General features: G+C 43.7%; 1 protein-coding gene across 5 annotated transcripts in view; it reads right to left on the bottom strand.

The window, feature by feature from the left end:
• The window catches only part of MYRIP (myosin VIIA and Rab interacting protein), a 380,023-nt gene that overhangs the window by 195,488 nt on the left and 161,352 nt on the right, over positions 1-23,183 (bottom strand). The window lies entirely within an intron of this gene.

Genomic DNA, 23,183 nt, shown 5'->3' with positions numbered 1-23,183 from the left:
ACCAAAATTCCAGGTTAACGGCTACCTCATCTAGACTGTTAAGGCTCCTCAGCCCCATGAATATTCCGCAAAGGGCAAGCAGAGGAAGAATGCTCTGCATTCAAAACAAAAGAAATACAGCCTTTTTTTTGACATTAAATTTTTTAAAATGTTTATTTATTTTGAGAGAGAGAGAGAGAGAGAGAGAGAGCGAGCACAAGCAGGGAGGGGCAGAAAGAGAGAGATGGAGACACAGAATCTGAAGCAGGCTCCAGGCTCTGAGGTGTCAGCACAGAGCCCAACATGGGGCTTGGACTCATGAACCAGGAGATCATGATCTGAGCCAAAGTCGGATGCTCAACCGACTGAGCCACCCAGGCACCCCAAGCTGCTATGGCTTTCTAGGACTCTCTTACTTTGAGCCTTGCAGTGCTACTAGGGGACATCCCTCTCCTTCAGAAGTCCCCATGCTCTTCTCTCCTTCTGAGTAGCGATCCCCAGGTAGTTCTGGACAGACCCCTGCTGTAAGAGCCTCCCCTCGTGCAACGCTGTCCAAGTGCCCTACCCCCATCACATGAAGATTCATCAGAGCCCATCCCTGCCTAGGGATCTGTGCTGAACATGGGCATATGATCTGAAACCGGAGGGATAATCTCCTCCCTCCACCACAAGAAAGAAAATACTCCTGTTTTGGGGGGTGGGGTGGGCAGAAACCTGGAGCAAGAAGATGACTTGAATCTCAGCAGAGAGGCTGACCCATTAATGACAAAGGGCCCCACCCCAGTGCTCTAAGGCCACAGTAATGGAGCTGTATCTGGAAAATTCCAATACTCGCATTAGATGAAACAGAGGATTTGGACAGAGCTTCCCATGTTCAGCCGGGTCACAGTGAAAAGAATCAGGATCATGACTGTGCAAACAGGGACCACAAAGAAAAAGAGAACAAAGGGAATGAAACACAAGGAAGGATGGCAGGAAAGATTATGAACATGTAGAAGAAAGGGAGGGAGGGAGGGAGGGAGGGAGGAAAAAATAGATAGCATGTCAAAGGCAGGAAACAATCCAGTCTGGAAGCCAAGAGAACCCAAGAAAAAGAAGAAAACTCCCCCTTGAGGTTTTGGCACTATGGAGAACTTAATAGGAACGTGAACTGAACAAGACAAGTACTCAAGAACTTAAAGAAAAAATGATAAACAAGAGGACAGTATGGAAGGACGATCACAGATCTGAAGAAACAAACAGGATAAAACACCACTGTTACTGAACTACTACATAAATTAGAACACAAAGGAACACAGCAGATAAAAATCAAATTGTGGGCCTAAATAAAAAACAGGGAACAATCAGAATGGATCTGTAGGAGAATGACCAAGCGACTTTAAGAGAATAGATACGCAAGGCACATGGAGAGTATTCAACATAAGGGCAACTCCTGTTCATGAGGTTCAGTGAGCAACAAATGAAACAACAACAAAAATATATTGAGAGATAGGATAGCAGAAAATTTCTTTCAAATGAATGAGAGATTGAGTCTGTGTATCCCAAAGGCACACAATATCTTCATAAAAACTTTTGCTACATTGAGCCTTACGGTAGTGAGGTTATAACTTCATATATACAGACAGAACTCCAGGCAATCAGACAGAAATGTGGTTGTGACCTAAATGGGGGAAATGTCAATCTGGCCTGAAATTTCTCCAGAGGAGCATTCACTGACATTCACGGGCAACTTCTGCAGTTCATGAAGAAGATGTGATCCGAGGACAGTGCCCTGGGGCAAACTGTTGTTAAGAATGTAGAAAAGCATCAGGCAGACATTCTCAGATATGAAAAAAAAAAAAAGTTACTCATGAATCTTTCTTGAAAAAACAAATACCTCCTGAGTAACAGAATCCAGCCAACAAGCTGATGGATGGAAAAGCCCTGATAAAGGGACTGGCGGAAGCCCAGGACCAGAAAGCAGTGGAGTTGTGTGTTGATCAGAGCCGGCTAGATATGGGTGCAAACAGCCCTCACCTCTCAGTGACTTTTGTCCTCAACAACCGACTTAGGGGAGTGCTTAGGCCAGGGCCTTTCTCGGGGTTCCCGTGGGAAGGGCAAAGACAGGCTGAATGGTTTGGGATTGGCTAGTCTGAATAATCTCTGCAGGCTATGGGCTTCCGAGGGGGTCCCTGGTTGGCAGGCACCTGACCCTGGGATGACTGAGGCAGAGGAACATTGCCTTCTGGGATGTACCAGTCAGACAGAGGAGGCAAGACCGGGACTGCTTAGTTTGCAAATCAAAGACACACGGTGGGGCTGCTCCCTTTGCCCTCTCTAAGAACTGGCTGGCCTCAGGAAGGGCAGTTTCTCCCCAACCAGAAAGGGTTCTTTTTAAATGTCAAAATATCATACGGGGCAGGAAACGATCTACAGCACATTGGGTCACCTCCACTCCTATTTTATTGGCCAGAGCAAGCCACAGGGCCACACCTGTCCTCCAGAAAGTGAAGAAGACCGTCTCTCCACGTGCCTGGGAAGACGAGAGCTGGAAATTACAGTGAACGGGGCTAATCTCTACCACAAACAATACTGATAAAGGGCCCGAGAGGGAAGAAAGCTGTGATCACAGAGTTGTATATGTGACATGATTTTAAATTTTCTTAAAAAAAAAAAAAAAAAAAAGCTTTATTATAAAAACAACCAACCAAAAAAAAATACAAAATTAAAAAAATGGGGACCCCCCCCCCCCCCCCCGGGGCCGGGGGGTGGCGATCAGTCGGTGAAGCGTCCTAATCTTGATTTTGGCTCAGGTCATGAGCTTGTAGTTTTGTGCGTTCGAGCCCCGCCTCCGGGGCTGTGTGCTCACCGTGCAGAGCCTGCTTGGGAGTCTCTTTCTCCCTCTCTCTCTGCCCCTCCCCTCTCTCTCTCTCTGTCCCTCTCTAAATAAATAAATAAATACATTAACAAACAAACAAACATTTAAAAAAATGACCTCTGGAACAGGTGGATGTGTTAAAAGCACTGGTGATGAGCACAGATGTCATTTGCATATGAGATGAAGGCAAAGGGCCACGTGCTTCTCCTTGGCGGGCAGGCACAGGTCTGGCAGGGATGGCAGAGGTCCCAGGGTCAAGTTCCTCCTTTGTGGCTCTGGAAAGCAGCCGGGTGGGATCTCCACCCAGCAGGGGTCGTGGCTGAGACGGGTCATCCCGGAGCCAGAACTGGGAAGGAGAGCCCTGATTTCTGGGGCCTCCTGAAAGTCTCCCGCTTCCTGCTCTTGGCAGAGGAAGCGATCCCTTTCCTAGGTCAGTTCTCCAGGTTGTTCTGGGCGTCCTTCCACGAAACTTGGCCTGGAGCATGCTTCTCCAGGCCTGCCAACAATACACAAGCATCTAATTCTCTAGATTAAATATCTTTCTGCTCAAAACAGGCAGATTGGCCTCCTTATTTGTACCTGAACTGTGATCCATATTCCCTCAAGTCTTAGGCTCAAATCAGTTTTAGGGGGATCAAAGAATTACAGTAGTCCCCCCTTATCTGAGGGGGGGTACATTTTAAGACACCCCCCCCAGCAGACGGTTGAAACCACCTGCTGAACCCTATAAATGCTATTTTTTTTCCTATACATACACACCTATGATAAAATTTAATTTATAAAGTAGGCACAGTAAGAGATTAACAATAATAATAAAATAGAACAATTATAACAACATACTGTAATGAAAGTTATGTGAATATGGCCTCTCTTTCTCTTAAAATATCTTGTTGTGTTATACTCACCCTTTTTCTTGTGATGACGTGAGATGATAAAATAAATGCCTGTGTGAAGATATAAAGTGGGGTGAATTACTCTGATAGAGCGTCAGGCTACTACGGACCTTCTGACGATTCATCAGAAGGAGAATTATCTGCTTCTGGACCACGGGTGATGGCCAGTAACTGAAAACTGTGGAAAATGAAACCGTGGATGGAGGGTGGGGGGTGGGTACTGTACATGGAAAGCAAATCTTTAAAACTTCTAGAAGAATATGTAGTAGAATATGTTTATGCCCTGAGAATTGGGAAGAATCTCTTCACAAGACTCAAATTTCTAACTATAAAGGAAAAGACTGAAAACGTTGACTACATTAAAATTTAAAACTTCTATTTGTCAAAAAAATGAAAGGACAGGCCACAATCTCGGAGAAGATACTGGCAGCACAAAGAAAAGATTAGGGATTGGTATTCACGACATAAAAAGAACTTCTACTTGTTGTTTTTCTTTTTAAGTTTTTTTTTTTTTTTAAATTATTATTTGAGAGGGACAGAGGGAGCATGAGTGAGGGAGGGGCAGAGAGGAAGGGAGACAGAGAATCCCAAGCAGGCTTTTCACTGTCAGCACAGAGCCCGACTCAGGGCTCAATCCCACGAACCATTAGATCATGACCTGAGCAGAAGTCGGACGCTTAACCGACTGAGCCACCCAGGTGCCCCGAGAATTCTTTTTTTTTTTTTTTAATATTTATTTATTTTGAGAGAGAGAGAAAGAGAGCATGGGAGGGACAGAGAGAGAATCCTAAGCTGATGTAGGGCTGAATCTCACGACCATGAGACCATGATCTAAGCTGAAATCAAGAATCAGACACTTAACCAACTGAGCCATCCAGGCGCCCCTAAAAATACATTTTAATACCAATGAATGGGTAGTAAGGTTGTGACACAAAGGGAGGTTTTTTTGTTTTGTTTTGTTTTTTAACTGATTGTGGGAATATAAACTGCTGTAATTCTGATGGAGCACAGCTGGGGTATAGCTAGAACAGCTGGGGTATAGCTACAACCCTAGCTCTATACCCTAGAAAAACTCTTGCATATGTAGATAAATGTATAAGAATGTCTTGGTAGCACTGTTTTATAACAGCTAAAAATGTGAAATAATGTAAACATCCATTAAGAGGAGAACAGAAATCATGGGGCAGTCATACAATGGAGAATTATATTAGCAGTATGAGTGACTGTCTTGTTCAAGATACGATAGGCTTTGATATATTAACCTCCAAATCTTAGTTGGCTTAAAACTTCAAGGGATTTTTTTTTTTTTTTTTTTTTTTTTTTTTTTTTTGCTCATGTTACATGTTCAGTGTGGGTTGACAGGAGGCTCTGTTCCACACAATCACTTAGAGACTCATGCTGTGGAAGACTTTGCCATCTACAGCTGCATAATCTGAACCCTAGGCCTTTAAGGCCGTCATTGGAGGGGAAGAGAGAAGGCCCTCTAGTTAACTGCCTTGACTTGAGCACGACATGTGACTTTTCTGCTCAGCGTCTGTCCAGAATCAATTGTATGGGTCTGTAAAGGAGGCCGGAAGATACAGGGAGCATAAGGCATACTTGATGAACACTGTGTCTCTTCCATGTAGACGAACCATACATGTAATATGAATAGATGTAACAAAGTTTAATGAGGAATCAAACTGTGGAACAATATAGATAGCATAATACCAATTACATAAAGATGACAAGCAAAATAATACAACTTTTTTTAGGGATTTGTCCAGTCATACCAAAGGTCTGCAGCAATGAATGAATCAACAAGTCCCATGTTCAAAATGGTGGCTACCTCCAGAAGAAGGGGGGAAGAGATAATGAAAGGGGGACACTCAGGGGCTTCCTTTAGGATAGGTAAAATTTTAGTTCAAAATCTGGGCGATGGGGCGCCTAGGTGGCTTAGTCGGTTAAGCCTCTGACTCTTGGGTTCGGCTCAGGTCATGATCTCACCGCCTCGTGGGTAAGCCCCACGTCAGGCTCTGCACTCACTGTGGTGGAACCTGCTTGGGATTCTCTCTCTCTCCCTCTCTCTGCTTTTCCCCCACGCGTGCTGTTTCTGTCTCTCTCAAAATAAATAAAATAAACTTAAAAACAACACAAAAATCTGGGTGATGAATCCATAATTATTTGCCAAACCATTTTAATTCCCTTTGTGGAACTTTATTATTACGTAGTAAATTAAGCAACAGTGGCTATTAAAGATAACATTCACACTGCCAAGATAAAAAAACATCAGCTGTGTAACTTAGCCTGATGAGTAAACATTTTACTTCAGTAGGAAAAAAAAGTGAAATGTATATTGTGATACAGTACAAATGGTTTTTTACCTGATGCTTATATTAAAGCTATAGTCTGCTGTGCACATTTTTTAAGTTCCTAGCGGCACTAAAATTTAAAGCAATGCACACTTAAGTTTATTAAGTGGTTTAAGCCAATATCCTCAAACACTCTTTCAGATGGTGGACCAGTGTTTTCATTTGTTGAGTGGTGATATATTTAACTGTCTTGGTCAATGCTGGGAAAGAAACTATAAGAATTAATTATAAAACGAAATTATTTTTGCCATGCTTCATGTTTATAGGCAACTATACTGTGCTTAATATTTTATAAAGTAAAGGGAATAGCTATTTGACAACCTCAAAATGAAAACAGCATATGGGGCACCTGGGTGGCTCAGTCGGTTAAGAGTCCGGCTTCGGCTCAGGGCATGATCTCACGGTTCGTGAGTTCGAGCCCTGTGTCGGGCTCTGTGCTGACCGCTCAGAGCGTGGAGCCTGCTTCGGATTCTGTGTCTCCCTCTCTCTCTGCCCTGCCCCTGCTCATACTCTGTCTTTCTCTCAAAAATAAAATAAAAACATTTAAAAAAAACTAAAAAAAAAATGAAAACAACATAATAAGAATTATCTGTTATTATAGTAAAGTATTGCTAAGTGATTTATATACCTTTTCTCTCCTGCTGGTTATAGTAATTTTTAAGGCAAGTCTCATAACTCCCAAATTCAAAAGGATCGAATAACTTTGCCCAGGGTCACATGGTAAAAACGTGGCTGATGATCCAGGATTCAAATGCTAGGTGTGTCTACTGCAGGCTGTGGGATGGAATGAATACAGGGTGGAAAAGAACCTCAGGAGATCACCAAATGAACTCCTTCCTCCGGGAAGTGCTGTCAACAGAGGAAAACTCTGGACTTCCCATCAATGTAAGTTTCCAGTGTAGAGGACCACCTTTCGTATACAACATATTTTAGGTTCTGTCACCCCGTGTGTGTGCACCACTACGTTAGGGAAGGAATGAGTTATGGGACAATGATGGTCTGATGGTGGCCACTAGGGCCCCTGAACAGGACTCACTGAGGGTCACCAAGGCACTTTGGTACCCGTGTTCATGCGTCAGCATCCTTCTCCTCTCCAATTAGCCAGTGGCACACGTCATCTGCCTAGAGGAACACAAATGGCTGCTCATGGCTGTTCCATTCCACTCAAGAGTTCTGCTGGGTTACAAAAGAGAGCTTTCCATGATCTTTCTATGAAATTCAGCCACTGTGGAAGATCGGCTGCCTTAACCCAAAAATACGATCCCAGTAACAAGCCTGTGTGGATGCGTCAGGCTGAAGGAAAATGTGAAGAACACACTGGCTCAAAGGCAGCCTTTGCCATAGGGCTTTCTTTAGGCTTCTTGGAAGTCTTAACTGAGGCTCTTTCTGTGCATCCAGGGCTCACCAGAATCCAGTACATAAGAAGGCTGGTGAACAGAGTAGGAAGTGGGAGGTTTGGGGGGGGGGGGCAATATCAGCATACTCCACAATCACTAAGGGGGCTCCTCTTTAGGGTCCCCAGAGAAGCCAGCCACACTATGATCGTGACATCAACAGTCATAACAACAGTAACTGATGGGGCGCCTGGGTGGCGCAGTCGGTTAAGCGTCCGACTTCAGCCAGGTCACGATCTCGCGGTCCGTGAGTTCGAGCCCCGCGTCAGGCTCTGGGCTGATGGCTCAGAGCCTGGAGCCTGTTTCCGATTCTGTGTCTCCCTCTCTCTCTGCCCTTCCCCCGTTCATGCTCTGTCTCTCTCTGTCCCAAAAAATAAATAAACGTTGAGAAAAAAATTAAAAAAAAAAAAAAAAACAACAACAGTAACTGACATTTGCCAAACACCCAAATGTCAGGCACTGAAACAGGTCCCCTCAACTAAATTCTCACAGTAACTCCAAAAGGAGGGCATTAGTATCCCCTGCCCTTGCCAGCGAGTGGTGGATTTGAACTCAGGTCTGCAATTCCAGCATCTGCCCTATTTCCAACACGGCACGGACTGACTCCTATCAGTAAGTGCCCAACCTGCTTAATTTAGGATATGCTATGGTTTTTCAGCCAATCCCATCCCATCTATTGAAACAGACCTGTTTAATAGAATCTAATCTATGTAACCTAAGTTATTTAACCTCTTCCTGCTTAAGGGTCAAATAATAGTACCTACTTCAAATACCATTACGAATATTAAAAGAGTTACTATTTATAATGCTCGTAGAGCATGCCTAACCCACAGCGTTACGTAAGTGGCTGTTATATAAAATTCTCACTAAATAAAGCTTGCCCCTGCGGCATTTGGGAGAATGGCCATATTCAGGAGAAAAACAGGAGCTTGGGAACCTGGGGTGGAGGGAGACTTGGAAGGCAGGCAACAAAGGTTCTTGCTGTGTGTGAGGGTGTCGAAGGAGGATGCAGGCTTCCAGTCTGAAGCCAAAGGTCTAATGTCAACAGCTACTGAGCTGACAACTGAGCCCTTGAGTTCTATCTTCTCCATCGGGAAAAACAATAGTGAAATCGCTAATTGTAGAACAAACAGTGTCATGAGGGAGCTGAGCCACAAGATGCGTGTGGGGGTGGGGTTGCCTCAACTACGTTCATGTTGAATTCCATCCCAGGAAAGAAAGAATGTCCAGGCATGGTTCTGGAAGCACTGCTGCTCAGCAACAAAGAACCACAGATGTTCTCCAAAGAGCCCGAAGCCACCCTGGGCCCTGGCCTCCTGCCTCCTCCCCAGACATCCCAGTGGCACCCTGCACACTAGTTGTGCTGAACCACCTGTGTCCCCCTCAACTTCCCAAGGAGTTTCAAGCTCCGGTCTCACCCCACCTAGAGCACAGATGAACGGCTACAGTCTTACTGGCTTTACGGAAGGTCCAAGACCTAGTTTAAGACCAGAGAAAATAAAAATCGTACGGCTGATTCATCCAGTCCCATTTGGTCATGCAGGCACCTACCCTGAGCAAGCCCTTCCCAAGCAGCCACTCCGTCCCAGCACCGAGGCCGGGTGCTGCCCCGCTGCCCACTCCTGCTCTGTCAGGGACAGCACACGGTCAGGGCAGAGTGTGGAAAGATGAAAGCGCCCTCCCGTGCCCCCCACGCCCATTTCTAGAAAAGGAGTGCCCAAGAACATACACCTTTAGCGTTCTCACAGTCCATAGGGCTGGTGATAAAGGAAGAGGATTATTTGTTTGCCGAGTAAGTAAATCTTGACCTTGCTACACATCCTCCCTCACCTGCCAGTCCCCAATACATTGCCACATCTTCGTTACCCATTCAGATATACTCACCACCCAAGCCATAGCTTTCTGTTTGCTGTTCCAGCCTGTAGCAGACCTCTGGTGCCAACATGACACGCTCAAAATGCAGCCAGTGCCAAAGCATCACAGCCAGATAGAGCCTGTCACGCCTGTGAGGGTGTCTGTAAAATGTTAACCATGCCGCAGCCCTCTCCCCCAAAATATAAGGAAAAGAAAACCCTTCAGTTAGGGGACAGTAAAAAGAATGCTCAGTACAGTTGCAGATAATGCTTTTCTGTATTAAAAATATAATTTGGGGGGCACCTGGGTGGCTCAGTCAGTTAAGCATCCAACCTCAGCTCAGGTCATGATCTCACAGTTTGTGGGGTCGAGCCCCACGTCAGGCTCTGTGCTGACAGCTCACAGCCTGGAGCCTGCTTTGGATTCTGTGTCTCTCTCTCTCTCTCTGCCCCTTCCCTGCTCACGTTCTGTCTCTCTCCTTCTCTCTCTCTCAAAAATAAGTGTTAAAAAATTTTTAAAATCTTTTCAAGTAAAAAATAAAAAAATATACAATTTGGAAGACGTGGCCTGTAGATATTTTTGCTGCTTGTTAATTCCCCTTACGCTAAAAGATAGGGTTCACTCTGATTTACCATATCCACCCCTGCCTACCACCCAATCTTTTTGTTGGCCTCCTTATCTTCCAAGACCCTTCTGACAGGTCCTGACTGCTGTAGAACTTTCCCTGATTTCTCAAGCCAGAATTGATGGTTGTTTCTTTCTCCAAACACATCTTTAATATATGAATTCTAGCAGTTACACAATAAATTACATTGTAAATACATGCTTGCAAGTTTTGGTTATCCCCACCCCTCCCCCGGCCACCCACCTGCTCTCTCGCTCGCTCACTCCAATTACTCACCTACGAGCTCCTTGAGGTCAAGAACCATGTATTATTTATCATTCTATCACTGTGTAAAACACAGTGTTGACAAAAATAATGGACATTTATTAAATGTGTTTGGAATGGATTTTTTTAACGATTTTATTTTATTTTATTTTATAATTTTTTTTCAACGTTTTTATTTATTTTTGGGACAGAGAGAGACAGAGCGTGAACGGGGGAGGGGCAGAGAGAGAGGGAGACACAGAATCGGAAACAGGCTCCAGGCTCCGAGCCATCAGCCCAGAGCCTGACGTGGGGCTCGAACTCGCGGACCACGAGATCGTGACCTGGCTGAAGTCGGACGCTTAACCGACTGCGCCACCCAGGCGCCCCTAACGATTTTATTTTTAAGTAATTTCTACACCCAATGTGAAGCTTGAACTTCTAACCCTGAATCAAGAGTCATATGCCTTATTGACTGAGCCCACTAGGCACCCCAGGAAGGAATGTTTTTGAATGGAAATTCCCAAGTGTTAACTCTCCTGCTTCCTCTTGCCTATCTGATTCCCAGGTTTTATTCAAAGGCATCTCCAATAACTGCTTCGATAGCTACAGTTAATCTTTCATGGTCTCACTCCCAGTGATAGGATTCATCTGAAGAGAACGGATCTGTGACAGGTGTGGTTATTCCTCACCATGCAGCCTGCCAGAGTACTGGTAGAGGGAGGCTGGGTTCAGGACTGAGTTGCTATTCTTTCACAATCTCAACCACCAATGACTGGTAGCCTATTATGTGCCAGGAGCCGACCCCCGTGCGGGGTTCCGGCTTCCAGGGACTCAATGCTGGCTGCAGAGCTTTTGTCTACAGGCCAGCAAATGTGTAAACTCAGGTGAGTCCCCCAAGCCTCTTGGCTTCAATCCCCTTGTTTATGGGACGGGAAACAAGACTGCCCTGCATATTTTGGCCAGGATCAATTGATATAAGACAGTGCATTCTTGATTTCTGTCCTAGAAACTGTTCACGTCCCTAAACAAAAAGCCCAAGCTGAAAAAGTTCAGGTGTTGTTGAAAAGTGCTCACCGACAAGGTGCAGAATACAAGACTGAGCTCAAGTTTCAGGCGATGCAGGCAAGCTCAAGGATTCATGGACCCAAGCAGGGGCCAGTTGGGACCTCTGGAATCATTCCTGCCGAAGACATTGTTTCTAAACTATAAAATCTGAGCGACTGCAGGAAGACTGTGTCTTCGCAATTGTTGTAAAAGCCTTGGATTAATGAGACACTCATTCTTGTGCAGGTTGGGAAGGGTTGGAGAGAAAGCGTGGCTGCCAGACGAAGAACCAGGAAGATGGATGGGGAGGGGGACAGGGACAGGGCTGTCTCTCCTAACTCTTGGCTGGACTCTCACCCCTTCTTCAGTGGGGAGGGATTTGACATTGACATCAGAATTCAGACGTGCAGGAAAACCTTGTTTTGTCATGTTGAGCTTTATCGCACTTAGCAGGCATTGTGTTCTTTACAAATTGAAGGTCTGTGGCAACCCTGAGTCCAGAAAGTCTCTCAGAGCCATTTTTCCAACTGCATTTGCTCACTTCGTGTCTCTGTCACACGTTGGTTTTCTCGCCATATTTCAAACATTTTCATTATTATTGTATTTGTGATGATGATCTGCGGTCAGTGATGATAATTCACTGAAAACTCACAAGATTAGCATTTTTTGGCAGTAAATATTTTCAAATGTTTATTTTTGAGAGAGAGAAAGAGAGAGAGAGAGAGAGAGAGAGAGCATGAATGGGGTAGGGGCAGAGAGAGAGAGCAAGACACAGAATCCGAAGCAGGCTCCAGGCTCTGAGCTGTCAGCACAGAGCCCAACACAGGGCTTGAACCCATGAACCATGAGATCATGACCTGAGCCAAAGTTGGATGCTCAACGGACTAAGCCACCCAGGCACTGGCAACAGATATTTTAAATAAAGGTATGTATATTGTCATTTTAGACATAATGCCATCTCACCCAGTAGACTACAGTAGAGCGTAAACATAGCTTTTATAAAACTCGGGAAACCAAAAAATTCATCTGACTCACTCTACTGTGAGATTCGCCTTATTGCAGTTGTCTGGAACCCAACCCACAATATTTCTGAGATGTGCCCACGTTCTGTATTTGTTGAATTATGATGATGTTTATGTGAATGTTCATAATCATATAGGGTCGAGTCCATGGCATGGCTTCCGTCATTCCCAATGAATTCTCTTGTTTCTGTTAATCAGGTTAAAGAGAACCTCCAGCTAATGTTAAAAGTGGAATCTATTCTGGGGCTTTGGGCTGACACCTGTTGCCTAGATCGTGGTCCAAGACTGGCATCAGTGGAGGAGCTGTTTCTCTTGGCAAAAGAGAAGGTCTGTTAGCTCTGGATGTAATACACCTCAACAAAGACATGTGAAAACAGTAAAGTGCTAGGGAGAGGTAAAGTATTGTTATAACAGGGACCATCTTTCAAAAGGCCTCTTCATGTCTGGTACGGTATGGCCGGTGATGTGAGGCAAACCAGAGAGACGGGCATGCTCTATCTCCGGAAAAGCATCAAGCATCTGAAGCATGGGTGCTTTCTACATTCTTCTCTCTCTCTCTTTTTTTTCTTCAAATGACAACAAACTGTTCACCACTGGTTCAATTTTAAAGACTATCTTCTAATGTTTTTCTCTCTTAATGTATCATCAGTTGGGGGCCTGGTGGTTGGTTAATTACAGGCTAAAAAAAGGTGCTGCTGGGTTGAAATGACTATTGGCATCAAGATTGAGTGCAAAAATTTAAATATCTGAGTCTAATGGTTAAAAATTGGGCATTTTTCCCCCTACCATGTCAACGAGCAAAGTTCATGATGAGGACACCTGCTAGACTGATCAATGTTAGAAGAAAATCCTGCAAAGAACCAATGATTTCTTAAGTTCCCTATCTGTTCCAAGGCCACAAAGTGTGGCTCTCTCCGTGGGGTTCTGTGGTCCATAGGTCTCGAGTCAACGAACAGAAATGGTGCTACCAGCCTGTGTGACATTTTGCGGGGGTGGTTGAGATCCCCGGATATTCTAAACTGTGCATCACGGTAGCCACTGATGGTTGTCATCACATCCATACCCCCTGCATTCTGGCTAGCGTCTTATGATGAGAGTGTCCCAGCACGTTCATGGTGGAAATGCGCTGGGATGGGCCATGATTGATCTAAGCTGGGGGCTAGCAAACTTTTTTTGTAAGTGGCCAGATAGCAAACATTTTTGTGTCTGTGGGCCATCTGGTCCCCACTGTAACTATTCCTGTGTGCTGTTGTAGTTGAATGCAGCCATAGACAACATGTACATGAATAAACATGGCTGTGTTCCAGCAAAGCTTTTTTTATAGAAACAGGTAACAGGCCAGATTTGGTCTGTGGGTCATAGTTTGCCAACTCCTCTAACAGTTGGAATATTAACATTTTCCATTTTCCTCCTTGAACAGATAGTTCTATCTCATCTACTTCCCTTTCAGAATTTAATTTTATATCATATATTTTGATGTTTCAGTCTTATTTATCACCTTGCTATCATTCTTTGTCACAGAAATATGTGTAATAAATTGAATTTAATAACTTTTTGAGCCTTGAGGCTCAAAGTGTCAAAATATGTATCTTGAATTGAGTTATCAATTCTGATTATTAAGACACAGTTGATCAAGAACATAAACATACAGTATCTCATAGCATATGAAAACGACAAAATTCAACTTTCAGGGCTCATAAATAAAGTTCTATTGGAGTACAAGAAAACCCCATAAATATATTCCAATTCTGATAAATAGTAACAAAACATAAGCATACGTTTATTGGAAATACATCTTGCAGTGAGATGGCTTTTTTATTGGTTCCTTTGTGCACAGATGGGTATCATTTATTATCTGAACGAGATTGTGTTCAGCACTAGTTTTAGGTCTTCTTTTTAAAAAATTAAGCTCTGAGGAAACTTCTCCCTCTACACGGGAATGGAAGCAGTTTGGTTTTTGTTGTTGTTGTTGTTTTAATGTTTACTTATTTTTTTTTTTTGAGAGAGAGGGGAGGGGGGGGGGGGGGGGAAGGGGGGGGGGGGCAGAGAGAGAGAGAGAGAGAGAGAGATTGAGAGGGAGGGAGGGAGAGAGAGAAAGAGAGAGACAAACAGACAGACAGAATCCGAAGCAGGCTCAGGCTCCGAGCTGTCAGCACAGAGCCCGACGCGGGGCTCGAACTCACAAACCGTGAGATCATGACCCGAGCAGAAGTCGGACACCCAACCGACTGAGCCACCCAGGCGCCCCTGTTGTTTTGTTTTTTATAGCAATGTCCTTCAACTTTGAGCCCCATCTGAGTTATATGCCAAAAATCACATGGCTACCTATGACCCAATAGTACCTTTAGTGGCCATTCAGGTCCTCCTTTAATTTGATTGAAACTAAAGACGCAGAAACCACCTGACCTACAAAAGGGGTCGCTTCTCAGTTCTTAGGTACGACAACATGTTTGTACCACTCCTGGCCTTTGCCCAAACATCGCTTATACCCTCATATCCTCCACCATGCCTGTAGATCTACTCTTCTCTTTCTAACACATATTTAACTAATGTCATAGCTGAAAACCTTTCTGTTTTCTATGCAACAGGGATCTTAGAAAATTAGAAACTCAAGAACTCTTTCTTTCAGGTCACACTTCTTAGTCAGGCCTGCCAATTTCGAGACACCACATGTAAGTGTGGAAGATAGGAAACATAGAAGAAACAACAATATCCCCTTAGTCCCATATCAGGGTAGTCATCTGCCTCTACTCTTTCTTGGTCTAAAATCTCTATCTTGCAGTTCTGGTTGCATTGTGTCTACTGTAGCAGATCTGGTTCTTTAGGTTCTGTTTTAAGCCATAAAAATGAATTCTGGATGACTTCTGTGAAAAGGTAATTTAATGGAAAGATCCGGTGGCTTAAAGAACTAAGGGGAAAGTTGAACACCCAAGACTTGAGGTGGCAGGACCAGGGCTCTCACTAATGGGAACATCACCCCGGTCAACATTTGGGACGTTGTCATGTTGGGATGACTCAGCTCTAATCGTCCTCAATCGATGTGCTGCTCCACCCAACATTCAAATTCCCAGAGAGGATCAGATTGGCATTGTCAGGGTCATAGGCCTGCTTATTGAGGTGGTCCATCTACCAATGTCTCAATATCCTAGGGTTTCTTTTCTCCTCGCTTTGCCCAAATCAATGCCTGCCTTACGACTGCAACCCAAATTTCACCAAGTACCACCAGCCTGTGGGAAACACATATATAAGGTCATCTTAATAACAATTCCAATGGTACGGGTTCTGTGTCTCCTCCTGGATGAAGCAGGACATCAGCCTCCACCCACGGTATGTCTCCTAGGTGTTTTTTGGAGTTCTCGGGAAGTCTTGCAGGAAGTCACTAGTGGTACATCCCCCTTCCAGCCCCTGCTAATGTCCAGTTGTAGAGAAACCACTGGATTTCTGCTGCTAAGCCCTGTTCTCCCGGGCAAATGCCAAATCACTGCCCAGCTCCCCTCAGCGCTACCAGGGACAATACTCCTTCTTGTGCTTGAGCTTCTGTCCTCAAAGGACAATGCCTCTCTCCCCATGTCTATATCATACATTGTGCCCTAGGCTGCAGAGCAACACTGTTGAGTCCCATGTTCCACGGTGAAAATGGCTTCTTTGCTTCTGCCTGTGGCTCCCTCTCTCTCAGGGGCCAGGCTGGACAATATATGATGAGGGGTCCCATTTTACTCTCTCCTTTCCACTTCCCATCTCCCATTGTCCTGCCCTCCTTGAAGGTCCCGTTCTTAGTTAAGGTCCCCCCCCCAAAAAAAAGAACCATAGGAGATTATAGGAGATTATATCCATCTATCTATCGATCGATCTACCTATCTACTATCATCTATTGAGAGAGACGTTTATTTTAAGAAATTGGCTCATAGGACTAGGGAGGCTGGCAAGTCAAAAAAACAAAACAAAAAAACAACTCTTTAGAGTAGACCAGCAGGCTGGAGACTCAGGGAAGAGTGGCTGTTGCAGCCAGAGACCACGGGCCATCTGCTAGCAGAATTCCTTCTTCTTTGGGGAAATCAATCTTTTTTCTCGAAAGGCCTTCAACTCACTGGATGGGGCTCACACATAATGGAGGGTAATCTGCTCCACTCCAAGTCTACTGACTTAAATGCCAATCTGATCTAAAACATATCTTCACAGCAACCTCTGGACTATTGTTTGACCAAATACCCAGCGAGCATGGCCTACCCAAGCTGACACATAAAATTAGCCATCATAGCTCCTTATATACACACACTAATAAAACCCACGGTTGTCAACCTAATAATGTATCCTAAATGCTCATTGTGAATACTGCAGATTTAATCAAAGCCTACTAAACTTTGTATATCAAAGTAAATCTTCTTTTTTATTTTATTTTTTATTTTTTTTATTTATTTAAAAAAAATTTTTTTTTTTAAACGTTTATTTTTTTGGGACAGAGAGAGACAGAGCATGAACGGGGGAGGGGCAGAGAGAGAGGGAGACACAGAATCAGAAACAGGCTCCAGGCTCTGAGCCATCAGCCCAGAGCCCGACGCGGGGTTCAAACTCACGGACCGCGAGATCGTGACCTGGCTGAAGTCGGACGCTTAACCGACTGCGCCACCCAGGCGCCCCTAAATCTTCTTTTTTAAAACCTGTTAGAACGATGTGTTCAGAGGCCACTGGTTTACCAAAAATAGCTCAAAGATTTAGTTCATGCTCTTAATGTTCAATGTCACACAATGTCACAGTCTGTATCTTCCCTAAAAATGCAGGCTTTCGGAGATTCAGTCAGTCATTCAACGGATACAGTACCCACTCGACCCTGATGGCACAGATAGGATGCACGTTAGAGTGACACATCTCAGGTAAGTGGGGCTGTGAGGAGCCCGAAGGGCCAACGGGAGGGGAGTGCCATGTGGTGGCATGGGCTGGGAAGCTACCGCACTTGTCCTCCTTCCCTGATGTTCCCTCCCGTGTCTCAGTCTGTCCTCACTGCTCTGGCTGTACAGGAAGTGCAAGTGTGCACGTCAAGAGGAACTGAAATCTACACTATCCCTTTAACACCGTCTGGGAGCACAGGCTGTCCCCTGCTTCTGCAGACTTAAAAATAGGGTCCAGGCGGCTGGCTGAGCAAGGAGGCCTGCCGGGCAGCTGAAGGAGAGGGGCCCAGAGGCTGCATTCCTGGGGAGATTGTAAGGAGACTCCCGAACTTGAGACTGACAAAGTGACCTTGGCTAGCCACTTGGTCATTCCACATTTCAGACCGCCCTGCCTCTAAAACGGGCCTAATCCCTTGCCCTCTCTCAGAGTTCTTATGAGGGTTACATGAAATAATTCATCTGAAAAGGCAAATTCAATCCCATGTCCTTAGCAGGCACTCTTGATATATTTGTTATTTAATCTATTCATAGTAAAAAATCAGTGGCCAGAATTTAGATGCTTAGCTTTCACTGGGGACAATTTATAGTTTTCCAAATTCCCAACTGCCTCATGATTCAGGTCACTCTGACAATGATTAGTCTGAGTGCTGCAGTCACAGTCTCTGTGGAGATCTGTTATAGACAGGCTGCTATCTGTAACCTAAAGTGCCCGTTATATGGGTCTTCAAAATACAAGTTCCCTTTGATGGGTCCATTTTCCCTGGGAAGCTGGGTGGTTTTAGCTCTGTGGCGGAAAGCAGGGTGCTGTTGGGGGAACAGCAACACTGAGGTGATGGGTGAGAGGATTTGGAATGGGAAGGCGAGAAAGGAGCACATCCCAGATTTCATGTTTGCTTTATGTACACCTGGTTATAAAAGCACATGCGTAAAATGTGGGAAATTCGGAAACTTATTGGAAAATAGAGGTAAGAGAAAAATGATTTATCCATATGTTATCTCCCAATGCCAATGTTAACAGCATTGATAGTGTATTCCCTTTCAGTCTTGTTTCTTTTATTATACGGCAATTATATTGTACACACATTTTTCATTGTAGTTTTTTCTAATGTTTATTTATTTCTGAGAGAGAAAGAGAGCGTAAGCACACTCGGGGACAGAGAATCTGAAGTGGGCTCTGTGATCACAGCAGAAAGCCCCATGGGAGACTCGAACTCCCCAACCGCGAGATCATGATCTGAGCTGACGTCGGATGCTTAACCGATGGAGTCCCCCAGGCACCCCTACATTGCAGTTTTTAATATAATGTTTTAATGTAAGAATTTACCCTTGTAAATTTGTATTTGCTAATACAATGTATACACTGCTTTAAAGGCCTCATCATAATCTATTAAGTTGAATATGCCCTAATTTTCTTCCACTGTTCTGCTGTTGGACATTTAGATTACTTCTGTTTTTGTATTACAAATAATTCAGCACACCTCATTTTTGTGCAGTATTCAAAAATGAAATGATTGGGTTCAGGGGCTTGGACATGCTAAAGGCTCTTGATACGTGTCGGTAAAAGATAATGCCCATTTCGATTCCACCAGCAATGGATAAGGGTGCCTTTCTCAGTCTACTGTCATCAACACTGAGTAGAATGGTGAAAAAAAATATCACTAATTTAATGAGGAAAACAAAACTACTTGAAGCATAAACCTCTACCCCCTTGCATTCTAGTGAAGTTCAATATTTTCCAAATATTTGCTCCCTTGTGAATGTTTTTATCATATGATGAGAATTTTTAATATTACTGTATCTTCCTCAGGGATATTGCAAATCCACTGGGATATCTCTCAAACATACTGTGGAGTTTATACCAAAAGGTCAGTAATGCTAGTTTATGAATCATGTGGACTGTGTGACGACCCAAGGAATAAATGATCGGATAGAAGTAAAGGATATTCAGCTCCAAGTGAAAAGAAATGAAGCCTTAAGTTGTCTCAGAAAAAAACAAAGCAAATGACACAAGCATAATGAGGAGATGTGTTTTGATTTCAATTCCAAGGATAATTTTTTTTCTCACTCCCTGACAACAATCTCCCAAATTGGTCTGTGTTAAAGATAATAGCACAAAGTGACAAAAATCAGAGAGAACAATTTTTATAATGAAGCAAAGAACTAGGAAGCCAATTTGTTCCCAAGGAAAATAGGAGTGTTGTTCTTGAATCAATTTGACCGCAAATGACAGTGGCTGATAAGCAAGGTCTGGGCTCATTCTGAAAGTTTTGTTTCCTGTAGAAGTTCTTAAAATGCAACTACTATTACATCCTTATTTTTAGCGTTTGGATAAATCTATACAAGAAGTTGTTGAGAAGATCAATTTACATATATATATATATATATATGTATATATATATATATATGACAGAGGGAATGATTCAGTAGTATCCGATTGGCTATATAATCTCTAAAATAAGTAATCCATCATTCATTCTATAATAAATTCATCTAAGGTCTGTTAATTTCCCAAAGTTAAAAATTCTAAACTGACAATAAAAATATATTTTAATGCAAAACTTATGAAGCAAAAGAACGGATGATGAACTAACCAGCATCATAATTATAGCAATGACCATTAAAAGGGAATTTTCATTAAAAATTGAAATATTTTTACTGTAATAAATAACCAAACAGAACACTAGGACATGAGACAAAAAAGAAGAAAGGTGAATTTACTATTTTTACAGAGACTAGACACGATTTGGGTCCTCCCTGATGAACCCTACATTTCTAATCCAAATCGCTCATTTAGAACTACACCAGAGACAGGCTCAGGTGCCTGATAGTCATTTATTTCTGGTGCAATTTGTTAATTTTTTTGCATAAATGTCTACCCTCGACTCTTAGCCCCTTAATTTTTTGTGGACCAGAATTCTTATCATTATAGTCATTCATAGCTCCATATGCATATGGTATAGCCACTGGATAAACAGCTTGAAATTAAACCAATGCAACAAAAATGAGATTAATTTACATAGGAACGGAAAAAGTACATCATGGCCAGTGGGCAGTGATAAATGGGTCTAAATGTGGCCTCACCAAAGTGCTCACCTCTGCAATGTCACAGAGCTATCAACCATTTCATTGAGATTTCACACACACACACACACACACACACACACACACGCACCGAATGTGTTCTTCATAGATTTTGACATATACAGTGGTTTTAAATCTCACTGCTTGACTGTGAATCTACTGGAAGAATATCCAAAATAAAACAAATCACTTCTAGACCAAGAGGTGAACTTCAGATTGCCTCAGGAGTAGAGGAACCAATGAACAACATGGAGGGAGGCACAGTGCCCACGATGCCATCCCTAGCATGACACCAGCTTTTGCCAGGTAAAATCTGTATTTAGTCTCCATAATCTCTTGTAAACTATTTTTTTTCCTGTTTCAAGAAACTGGACAGGCTTTAAAAGCTGTTACTAGTCAGAAATTTTTCAGACAAGATTCAAGTCACAGTGGCCCTTAAATGCTTCACATGATGAATTTAGCTGTGTCTGTTGTGTGGCAATGAGGAGTTACACAGCTTGTTAGTACATCAGAAAAATAAACTCTTCTGAGGCATCCTTCAAAATGTAAAAAAAAAAGACTGTCAGCCCACAGGTCATACATCTGAGGTGCTTTGACCCAGGCATACTTCTCTACCACACTGGGCCTTAGAGAAATTTCTAGAAGCAAAAACCTGCCACATGCATCACAGATTTTTTCCCTAAATGAGTTCCTACGATGAACTTGAAGAAAACAGGGAACAAGCTCCGCTTTTTCATCTCCTTTGATTTCAGACAATATTATTACAATCCTAAGACTCCCAGAAATGTCCCCACATGACATTACACAAGATTAAAACAGAAAAATTCCCAACTTCTCCTCAGGATCCTCTTTCTGCCAACTTTGGTTAAACAAGTGTGGGTGTGTTCTATCTGTGCTAGACGCACTGAATGTGGATGACTTCTCAGGAATCCCCACCCTTCTTTAAAAAACCAATGGAGCAAGTTTACATTAGTTTTTTGGATATCTTTCAAGGTATCCCTTCTACAAATGGTTCTTGATTTTCTGACGTCCTTCTTTTGAGACTCAGGGAGTTGTCATGCGATGTTGACACGATGATGCAAGATTCAGGTCAGTGGGGTCACCTGAGCCTCCTGCCTCCTCTTTAGGTGGCTCGAAATGTAAAAGGGAAATTTAAACTATAGTCTTATAAACCATTTGCTGCCCATTTATGGCTCGTTTTTCAATATCTGACTATTCCTTGAGACAATCTAGTATAAATGAAACAGCACAGCATTCAATCGGCAGACTGGCTCTCAATGCAAGGTTCTTCCATTTATCAGTGATATGATCCCGAGGCAGTATGGAACTCACTTAACATCACTACTGTTTGAGGAAAGCAATGTGCCATCAATTGGAACTGGTAACAGACCCATACACACAACTTGGGGTGGATGTGGGGTTGAAAGGCTGTGATTGCAGGTTTTATTGCTATTAGCTGTTGAGTAAAGGTGGCGATTTTTCTGATCCACCAAGAAGAGGAAAAGAGAAAGATTGAAAAGAAACAAGATCGTGCAAGAGCTAGTATTTCCTGCTGTGTGGAGATGAATACATGAAGAATAGTACAGAATAGCATATTTTGATGACTGCTAGAGTCTCAATGCTTTCAATTTCAATGATGCCACAACCTCTTGGGGATCAAACCCGAATTCTTCACCTAAACCGACCTAAATTCTACATGCCACTGCAAGAGGGCTCTGTCCCGGGCCCTCCGCACACCTTGTGGGATCTTTTTGGCTCATGGCACACCCTGTCCAAGAGTGCCCTGTGATGCCTCTTCCCAACCTGAGTACCATCTGGGGTCCCCCTGTTTTCCAGAAAAAGAATGCCCCAACACTCTCTGGATCCCTTCTCTTTAAAATTCCTGAAGTCTCACCTGCACCATGCATTCGGCTGCTTTGGAACATTGTCCTGTTCTGTTACTCAACCCACAGAGGTGTGCGTGTCTCCTACATGCCGGGCTCTGGTACTCCAAATGGAGTTGAAGGTATTGGCCACAGACTAGGCTGGTCACCGAACACGGGTGCGGCACTGTGGTGCCGTGGCAGGTGTTTGAGCCAAATGCTGTGTGACACCCACCCAGATACACAATTGTGATATCCGGCCACACCACACTCTTCTACTCCTTATTGCTATCACCTCCTGGCCTGCTAGTTCCTCCTCTTTGCTCAATGAGATTGTGTCACCTGGATCGCCATCATACTTCTGCCATCAACCTGGTCACTTTGGAATCCATGTGCACCTGCCTTCTAGTCCCGTGGCTTCCTCAGCTAGACCTCAACCTCCTATGCCCATGTTCACCTCCTGACGGATCCACTTCAGAGACCACTAATTCAAACATCTTTTTCTGTACACAAAATGTTCTCTGCTAAATACCCCCATGGTCACAGTTCTTCAACTTTACCAGGGACTTCTAGCTGACTGACCTCTTCGTTCTCTTCCCACCATTTACAGCTCCTTTCTGACTTTCCTTCCTTCACCATCCAGATTAGTCTATCGTTTTAATTTCTACATTTTAAATATCTTGAACTCCGTATCCTTGCATCTGTCCCAAAGTTCTGAAAGCCCCCCCCCCCCCGCACTCCCCCACCCCCAATCCAGGAAGAGCCCGGCCATCTACTTTCCTCATGTCTACATATGTGAGGTTGAGCACGGCTGGAGCAAAACACACAATGAGCCTGTTGGTTGGAAGTACACAAATCAATGATTAGAACCCAGCTCCAAAGCCTGAGTCTCCAACTTCTGATGCACATAACCTCTTCCGACAGGCAACTCTCTTGTTATCAGCACTTGACCTTAACCCAACTTTACCGAGAAAGGGAAGGCGCAGGATGTACCTCTTTGCATCATCCACTCTCAATCGTAGGCTCACACTAAAGTCTCCTCCTTCTCTTTGTTGCCACAGAGCTTCTCCTCCTCCTACCAAGGAGCTG

This window comes from Herpailurus yagouaroundi, unplaced genomic scaffold (assembly GCF_014898765.1).
Source record: "Herpailurus yagouaroundi ecotype Mexico unplaced genomic scaffold, PumYag 159, whole genome shotgun sequence".
NCBI classification, from domain to species: domain Eukaryota; kingdom Metazoa; phylum Chordata; class Mammalia; order Carnivora; family Felidae; genus Herpailurus; species Herpailurus yagouaroundi.
Note: the sequence above shows the minus strand (reverse complement) of the source record. Positions and strands in the feature narration are given on the sequence as shown.